At 34.2% G+C, this 9296-nt stretch overlaps 1 pseudogene; it reads right to left on the reverse strand.

The window, feature by feature from the left end:
- Window positions 1–1139: 1139 nt before the first annotated feature.
- Window positions 1140–9077, reverse strand: LOC100375843 (atrial natriuretic peptide receptor 1-like; annotated as a pseudogene).
- Between the last annotated feature and the right edge of the window lie 219 nt (window positions 9078–9296).

Below are 9296 nucleotides of genomic sequence, written 5' to 3' on the forward strand. Positions count from 1 at the left end.
TCATGACTGAATGAATATAAACGTTTGTATGCGTTTGTATAAAGGTTTGACAACTTATTACCGAATATACTCATTTTCAATACTTCTACATTTTGACAGATAATGCATTCGCAAAAAATTAACATTAATGACAATTCACTACAGCAACAATAGGCTTTACTATATCTGATAATTAACATTACATATTCTTTAAAATCAATGTTGTCAAGACTCTGAACGATTAAATTAATTCCTGTATGTGGAGATTGTCAGACAAAATGACAGTACACGTGTTTCTCGTTATACATATTCATCACATCAAATGTTATTCAATTCGTACAGATGTACACATTGTCATTACTGTTTATCTTAACATATCAACACGTGACTGAATTTATTGCCTTGGTGTACTATACCGTAACTTGTTTTGTCTCATGTTTATCGTCTCAATGGCATGCCTACGTCGTTCTGATTGTTGTGGTTACAAACATATATCATATTTTTTTATATTTGGGAATAGGCCGCAAATGTAAAAAATAATACATTTCGAGTGACTTGATAGATGTGGAGAATGATTTTCAGAATTACGCCAACAATATGGATTTTTTTTTTTAAATATGTCGATTGAAACGATTTTTAATATGTTAACGTTGTCTTTACCAAGAAACGAATAGACCGCGCTATGCCAAAAATTGTATGCTAATTTGCGCCAGCACTTGATGTGATAAACTTAATATGCTGGTTGTTTGAACATAGGTTTTGGTGCTGTTATGTTATTGTCGTATGCCAGAACATATACCGGCCTTTAAACATGTGAGTTGGAGTACAATTTAAATTCATTAAAGAACGCTTGAAACTCCTCGGAAGAAATTAAAATGTTTACATAACAAAGAAAACATGCACTCACTAACTAAAGTCACGACAATATACGAACAATAATTACCCAAAAATATAATTATAAAATACAGAATTCAAGTCTGTAAGAAGCATAAGGATAATTAAAAAGTCTTTATAGCTATTAGTAACACACACGAATAAAAAGTCAAGTGACATGAGAAGAAAAAATATACAGAAATAATTATCTCACAGCTATATTTCGGAAGCAGGGAAATTAGCAATCTGTATAATCAGAATGACAAATACAATTGAAGTGCGGTTGTTTGAACACTTCGCGGTACGCTCAATAGACTTCTATTCTATTATATTAGCGAGTTCTGATTTTGCTTGAACATAATGTAATGCATTTATTAACACATACAAAAATACAAAATAATATATAGTGGAAATATAAAAAAAATAGGATAATTCACACATCTACAGCAGATGCCGAGATGTTTCTAATCAGAATATACTTCAGGGAGTAGTTCGTCGAATGATTCTTTTCCAGTCAACCAATAAGTGATCTGCTTTCCCTTTCCCTGAAAGTTGAACAACACATTATTTCATTTCATTTCATTCAGTCTTGTTCTTCCTATGTAACAAACAATGGTGTGAATTGTTTTGTTGATTATTTCCACCAACCATTTATAATTGTTATATACGAAGATGTAACAAACCTTCATAAATACTGCGCCACGTTTCTCCACTGTAAAACCGCCAAGTATGCGCAAAACTGCCGTCGTTTCCCTGCTGATGTGGATACGCAACGCTACAAAAAAGTATTAAAACCGTCATTGTAAATAAGGCTACAATGGATTTGAAATCATATGCACGGAATTATTCGATTGTTTCCAAATAATATATGTGTATACCTTCTCCATTGGACTCGTATCGCGCTGCAGTATTTACAGTATCTCCGAAAAGGCAATATCTTGGCATTGTGAGTCCAACAACTCCAGCAACACATGGGCCTGCAATAAACCATTGATAATTCAGCTTTCATACATGTTGCATACCTTGAGACAAGTCGCTTCTGTGACATGGAAATGACCTTAATCGAAATTTGTGTTTGGATTTGGATTTGCCGTTTAGCGCAATAAAGCGGATAATATGCGTCACATACCTGAATGAATTCCAACTCGTAGCTTCAATTTTTCATCTGGCATATGTCTAATAGTAAATGTGGTGGTAGCACTCAGTAGACTTAACGCCATTGTACATATTTCACCAGCATGTCGATTTCCATTACGTATGGGTAGCCCACTAACTACCATATATGCATCGCCAATAGTTTCTACCTATTGATATGATGAAAAGAATTGCACACAAGCAAATAAATAAATAAATAAATAAATAAATAAATAAATAAATAAATAAATAAATAAATAAATAAATAAATAAATAAATAAATAGGTGTAATGCTCTGGTAAACAAAAATGGAGGTCAAAAGCCAGTTTTGATGATGAGAAACTGAGATCAACAATTCCTCTGAGGGTGATTAAATCTGAATATTGACAGACACTGATATATATATATATATATATATATATATATATATATATATATATATATATATATATATATATATATATATATATATATATATGTGTGTCTTTCATACCGAATTCATAAACTACTTGATATGCAATTTCTTTTTATTGCAATTACAACTGCACATGCGCAACACACAAATCAGCCTTGCTGGTATTTAATTTTTGATTTATAGCCGAAATGGGTTTATATCCACGAGCAGGTGATCGAGTTCTGACCAATCGTGACGATCTTGAATGTGAATTATGATAATAAACCATAGCTGTAGCTCGCTGCATTTATATATCTATTCTGGAGCAGATAAACATAACACGTGTGCACAAAGTGCAATGTTACATAGTGAGTGTTACGTATAGTATTTTAGGATTATGTTATCAACTGTTTATTCATGTCATGTTAACGCTATATTCAACGCATTGTATATTACCTTATACACATCTTGTTTGGCGACGATACTATCAAATAATGAGTACAGATCATTTAGGAACCACACAATCTGAAATAAACGCCATAAGTAAACTAAACAACAAAACCAATAATATACACATGTGATACATTCATACAAATTGCAACATAGAGTCATTAGAATACCGATCCACAAAAACATTGGTAGTCCACAATGCAATGCCCGTTACTCATCCACATACTTGTATTGGTGTACTTGAAGATGATAATTTGGTGAATTCCACAATGTCCGAGAAGAAAATTGTGACATTATCATAGCTTTCAGCCTCCACGTTTTTTCCCAACTTCAAAGCATCAGCTACGGATCTAAAATCAGAAATCGACAAAAAGTAGCAGCTTTAACGATTTTCCTTAATTTTAGTTTGAAGATGCATGATTTGATCAAAATGATTTTATCAACATTCGATAGATAGCTATTAGACATGAGATACAGTAAAAACGTTTAAAATACACTGTGAGACTAATTATTTGCAGTGAAGTATACACATTAACATAACGATTGTTGCAAACTATTTTGTTGTAGGTGACATCAACTCGATTTTGTCGATTTGGTCATACTTTGGTAGCATGCTATGAAGCAATTTGTCTGTTTTCCTCTTCTCTTCCACCAACTGGGCAGTTCTTTCCGCTACAATATCCTCCAGGTTGTAGGCATATTTTTCTAACATTCCGACCATATTGTTCATGATACTTCTAATAAACATGAAACAAATTATTATCATTATCGATATTTTATTGATACCAAAGCTTGAATGTTTTATGGTTATATACTTATTTAGAGGATCTAGATCCAGTCAGAAAAATGTAACTATTATTTTTTTTAATTCTTACCAATTTAATTTTAATTATGTTTGCCATACTTTTCGACGTCCCCAATTAAAATGACCACAAAAACGCTGAGACAAATTCAAGATCAAGAATATATAATCAAATATTATAACTTATAATTAAGCCAAACGTTTCCGTTGATTGTAAAGTATGTACGACGCAGCATAACTGATGCTGTGGTTTTCGTACTCACGTGGCATCAACATATTTTATAGTCAAAGATGCAAAACATTAAAACGGGAGGGTCGACACCTGCGCACGCGCGGGAATTGAGTCCCAAGCGATGATAACAACGCACGCTAAAACGCAAAGGCTCATGGTAGACGCTTGTTTGTGAACAATTACAAGCTTTTGCAATCTGACGCATGCGCAGGTGACGAATTCCCCGCTTTAAATACATTCAGAATATCGACATAGAGGAAGTACGCAAGTTCAACATATAGTGTGTATACAATGATTAGCGTTTACCTGTGAGGATACTCTTTTTGTATTGCGCGTTTTATATAACTAAAATCTGGTCTGCATTCAGGGTTTTCATCCCAGCATTTCACTATGAGATTGCGTATTTCTGTGGAAACCAATTCTGTCGGTAATTCTGGACGCAATGGTTGTTCGTTTGTGGATTTAATTTTCTGTATTATTTCTGGAAAAAAATGATCATTAGCATCATTGTGTTTGAGTAATACTATAATTATTTGTAATGAAAATATAAATAAAACAAAAGTAGCTCCTGGAAACCTGCAAAACGAGCCAGGTCTTGACAGCAATTGCATCCGAGTAACATAGATGACTAAGCTTTACCTTTGGGTGTCAGTTCGCAGTAACTCTGATAAGGTTCAGTTCGTGTAAGAATATTATGAAGAATAATCGCATAACTGTATACATCGCCTTGCTGGGTACCAATACCAATAGGGTCTGGATGACGTAATAACTCAGGAGCAGTCCAAAACTTGTCTTTATAAAGCATTGATGAATTTTAGAAGCAATAACATGTTAATGAAGTGAAGTACATCGATATTATGATTTAAATGGTGTATGATTAGTAGCCACATGTACGCCACAAGAATATGAACTGTTGTTCAAAATGAATATCGATTAGTTTATAACATTATTGGGGTGGAGTCATTAAAATAGATATCGCTTATGATAATATGAGGCTATTAATGGATACGTCAAAATATGCACGAAGACAGTACAGTTGGAGTATCGACCGACGCGATGCGACGGCGTACTGTCTGAGTGCATACTTTGAGGTATCCTCGTAATAATCTTATTATTATACATCTTTTGCTTTCAAGGATACATCATGAGAATGCCGAAATCCAAAAAGTTTAGAACTGAATCAACTGCTTTGTGTGCAGTCTGGTCAAACCCAGGTGGCAGCCATGTTTGTTTTTATTATTAGAGGACGATTACGTGCGTAATCATTCCATATTTGGAATTCGCATTTCCTAATATGGTAAGATGAAAATACCCCGTAAAATACTTCGAAATTACGGCACGTTGTAACTTATGACGTTAATGCGAAAGATATAATATGAATGCTTAATGCATCCAGTGTCCAAACAATGAATAAATCCAACTCGACAAATACATTGTAGCAACTAGGCAGATTAACGTATTGCTCACCATGATATTCGGCATATTCTCTAACACCAGGAGTTACTTGATTTGCTCGAAAATTCCACAACCCATAATCACTGAGCTTTACAACCCATCGTCCATCGACCAAACAATTAGACAATTTCAAACGACCGTGTGTGCGTAGAACACTTTTATGTAAGTAATACATTCCCTATAACGGGAATTAAAATGTAATTGCTTATAATATATCTAAGTTGTAATATACATGCTATTGTAATAAACAAATAAATAAATTGAATATTTAAGAAAAAAATGATAGGAGAGATTTTATACATATATTATATAGCTACCGAAGATATGTCCGATGCAAATGACATTTTGAACATCCAATCCAGTTTGATCTCATCATTTTCTAGAATATCCTATGAAAGAATATAAAAAATAACAATAATGTGGTTGAATAAACATGTTTGATTGATTTATTTATTTATTTATTTATTTATTTATTGATTGATTGATTGATACATCAATGACTAACTTACTTGTAAACTACCCTTTGTGCAGTAATATGTGACAATACAGATATTCGGATTATCAATACACACACCAATAAAGGGGTTCAGATTCTCATGTCGTATTTCTCTCATCTGAAAATTAAAACAAAGATTCAATGATAAAAAGATCGTATACTTATCGTGTACATGGAAGTGTAAATTCGTGTTACTTACATTTTTAAGCTCCAGCAATTGTTTTCTAACGAGGCTAATTCTAGTCTTGAATATCATTCTAACAGCAACATTTTCTGCCTATACAAATGAATACCAGTAAAAATAAAAAAAATCAGATGTCAACTGTATATTAAGCATGTGGTTACAAAATATGTTTGTCTATATACTGATATATTCCATTTGTATGATATGTACGTTGATTTTCGTGATACCGTAAAACTATTTTCACTGACATTTTGAGCGTATTCGATACAATGAGTTTTATTAATATTCTACATAGTCACGTAGATTTAATTTAGCGGATTTTACTTATTAGCGAAAATAGCGAAATGACAATCCATGCATTTACAGTAAGAATATCAACTTGATTTCATGACAAGCGCTTGGGCGAACAAAGGTATGACCGTTGTACAAACCAGAAGGCGTAAATTAAACACATGAATATGAATATTTGGAATGAATGATAATTTAACCTGGTTAGATATTAGGATCTAAAATTAAGAACACGAAAAACAACACAACCAGTGGCGGCGGCACCGTGGGGGCAGTGGGGGGGGGTCGCCAAAATGCAGGAAGCAGCGTTCAGAGGGTCTAGATTTCAAGATTTTACTGAGGGAGCATGACCTGGACCCCCAAGAAAGGTCGCGTTGACATTCATTCACATAAAATTACATTCACATAAAATCTTCGCCCCCACAGTAAAAAAAAAGCTGCCGCCGCCTCTGACAACACATATTGATAAGTATTAAACATTGTATTTTGATCGTGTTTTGATACATACTAACCTTGTAAGTTCCAACCACTGTAAAAACTTGACCATTTTCATTGACTGAGTCAACTTTACTGGTAGACATTTTTGAAACGATACTTCCGTACAAGGACTAAAACGTAATATATATTTCGGCCTTATAGGTGAAGTCCAAACAAAATGACAAGCTACAATATTGTGAACGTGAGTGAATTTCAATTCGATACTTGACAAATATGTATTTACTAGATGTATACAGTCGATTATAACATCTTCAATTATATGCGATTAATAATCTTATTCATACGTTGAATTATACACGTGAGAGTGATAGTACACACGGTAGTGATGATAAACAGTGGTAGTATGTGGGTACGCACCCTTGGTGATTTACTGAACACAATATCGCTGTAGCTAATTTTCCATGCAGTGCTCATTACATCCTGTTCGAACTTGTATCTCCGGTACAAATAGGCGACGGCCAATATTGACAGAACAAGTACAACAAACAATACAGCGGCCAGTCCGGTAACAAGCGGTGTACCTACAAAGGAAGGTATAATAAGGCGGTTATTGATTGATTAGAATATTTTTGTTCGTGGCTAAGACTGTGATGCCCCACAGTGCGACAGGTTCTACAGAATCAGCCTTGTATTGGTCAACTACATTTCAATGGGACTTACCAAGTACATCTTCAGTTATGCACATTTCACCGAAGAATCCACATGGAGGAATATCGACGGGCGGAGATGTGCGCCCTCCTGGCCAGATGATAGTTTTGCCTGGAATCATGTTCCATTTAGATGTCAACCCATCAAACAATGCAATGGGCTCGTATGCTTCATTGTTGCTAAAACTATACATGACATAATCTTGATTACGGTCCCCGTTCTGATCAATGCTCACCCGACCACTCATACCTGTAAAATTAAGATTTAAAAAAAGGTTATGGTATATGCCACATAAGGTGAAACATAGAGTGTAGAAAGAGTGCATAATGTATAATGTCAACTTTCATTTCTTTCATCATTAAACTGTATATTTATGCCACAATACTTAATATGTTGCGTATTGTGTACTTCCATGTTCCAACGATAATATGTGGCGGGGAGAAATAGGATCAAATTATATGTGACAGAGCGCTCAGCTATACTACCATTCACAAACATGACCTGTGTGTGTTTACCAATTTACCAGTGAAATGAATGAACATCATGTAATATCAATCTCAAATTCTATAAACACAGTTACGTAATATAAAGTCATACCTTCAAAAACTACATCCCTCATTCTGACTAGAAAGTTTCTACCATCATAAGGGTCTTCTCCATGCGAAAGAACTTCCCTAAGCGTCCACGCATACAACAACACTGCATCGTACAGATACGGTGAATGTCTACTAACCTACATATAACGCAAACAGCATTGAATAATGAAATCGCGTACCATTGCTTACTGGGTTTGACGTTAATAGCATTACTTATTCATCTACAATCGACGTAATTTTTTTTAAAAGCATGGAACAAATACCTAATCTACTAAGTAAATTCTATATTGAAAATTCAAATGAGTACTGTGAAGAAAATTAAAAGAATACCATTTTTGTTTCATTGCAAAATGTAGAATAAAACACGAGAAACATAAAAGTCATAGCAATTTTGGATAACTTTATTTTCTTTTAAATTTATATTTTTTGCATTTTCACCAGGAAAGTGTGTTCATTTTTATATTCAGATAGTGAAATCTCTAGAGTGCGTGAATCTAAATGGTCAAGAAAACTAGGAAACTATGTCATACTTGACTGTGTGATTTATTAATAGTACATGGAAATATGCAAATTCAGTTATAACAACAATGGGAATATGCAAATTTAGTTATCACAACAATGGGAATATGCAAATTTAGTTATCACAACAATGCGGGTTGTTAATTTTGGCCATTGTTACAGCGGGCGCAAGATATTTACATACACCTAACTCCCGCACCTGGTAGGCAATTACCGAGGGACTTTGCAACATCCCCAGGCACTTTCCTAGACACTTTAATGACCGTTGTAGACGCAATAAAGTTACATACACGCCTAAGTGACAGTTAATCAAAACACCGGAACGAGGGGTAGTTGGACTATTCAATTGCTTTGTAAATACAATAATAATTGCTATGTAACATTTGGAAGAAATATAATACGAACATTAAACTGGGAATGAATATTAATATAAAATGACCAATCTAATTTCTTTTGATTGGTAGTTTGTTGAGATGTTGTCAATGGATGTATATTTAGCGCTGTGATTGTCCCGTTCAATTTCTCGCATAATGGCTGGTCCCATTCACTATATACCAGTTTCAAATATCCTTCAGACAAAATTCAATAAACCCAACGATTTCTCATGTAACATTCAGTAGACGAAGGCCGCTACTCATCTTGGGACGTATCCAACCGATGCGACAGAAATGCCGCACAATCCTTTGAACCGTTGACCTCGTTAGTCCAACTTTCTCAGTCGTCGATCACTCATAAGGGACGAATAATC

The sequence above is a fragment of the Saccoglossus kowalevskii genome, chromosome 11 (assembly GCF_978046115.1).
Source record: "Saccoglossus kowalevskii chromosome 11, keSacKowa6.1, whole genome shotgun sequence".
NCBI lineage: Eukaryota > Metazoa > Hemichordata > Enteropneusta > Harrimaniidae > Saccoglossus > Saccoglossus kowalevskii.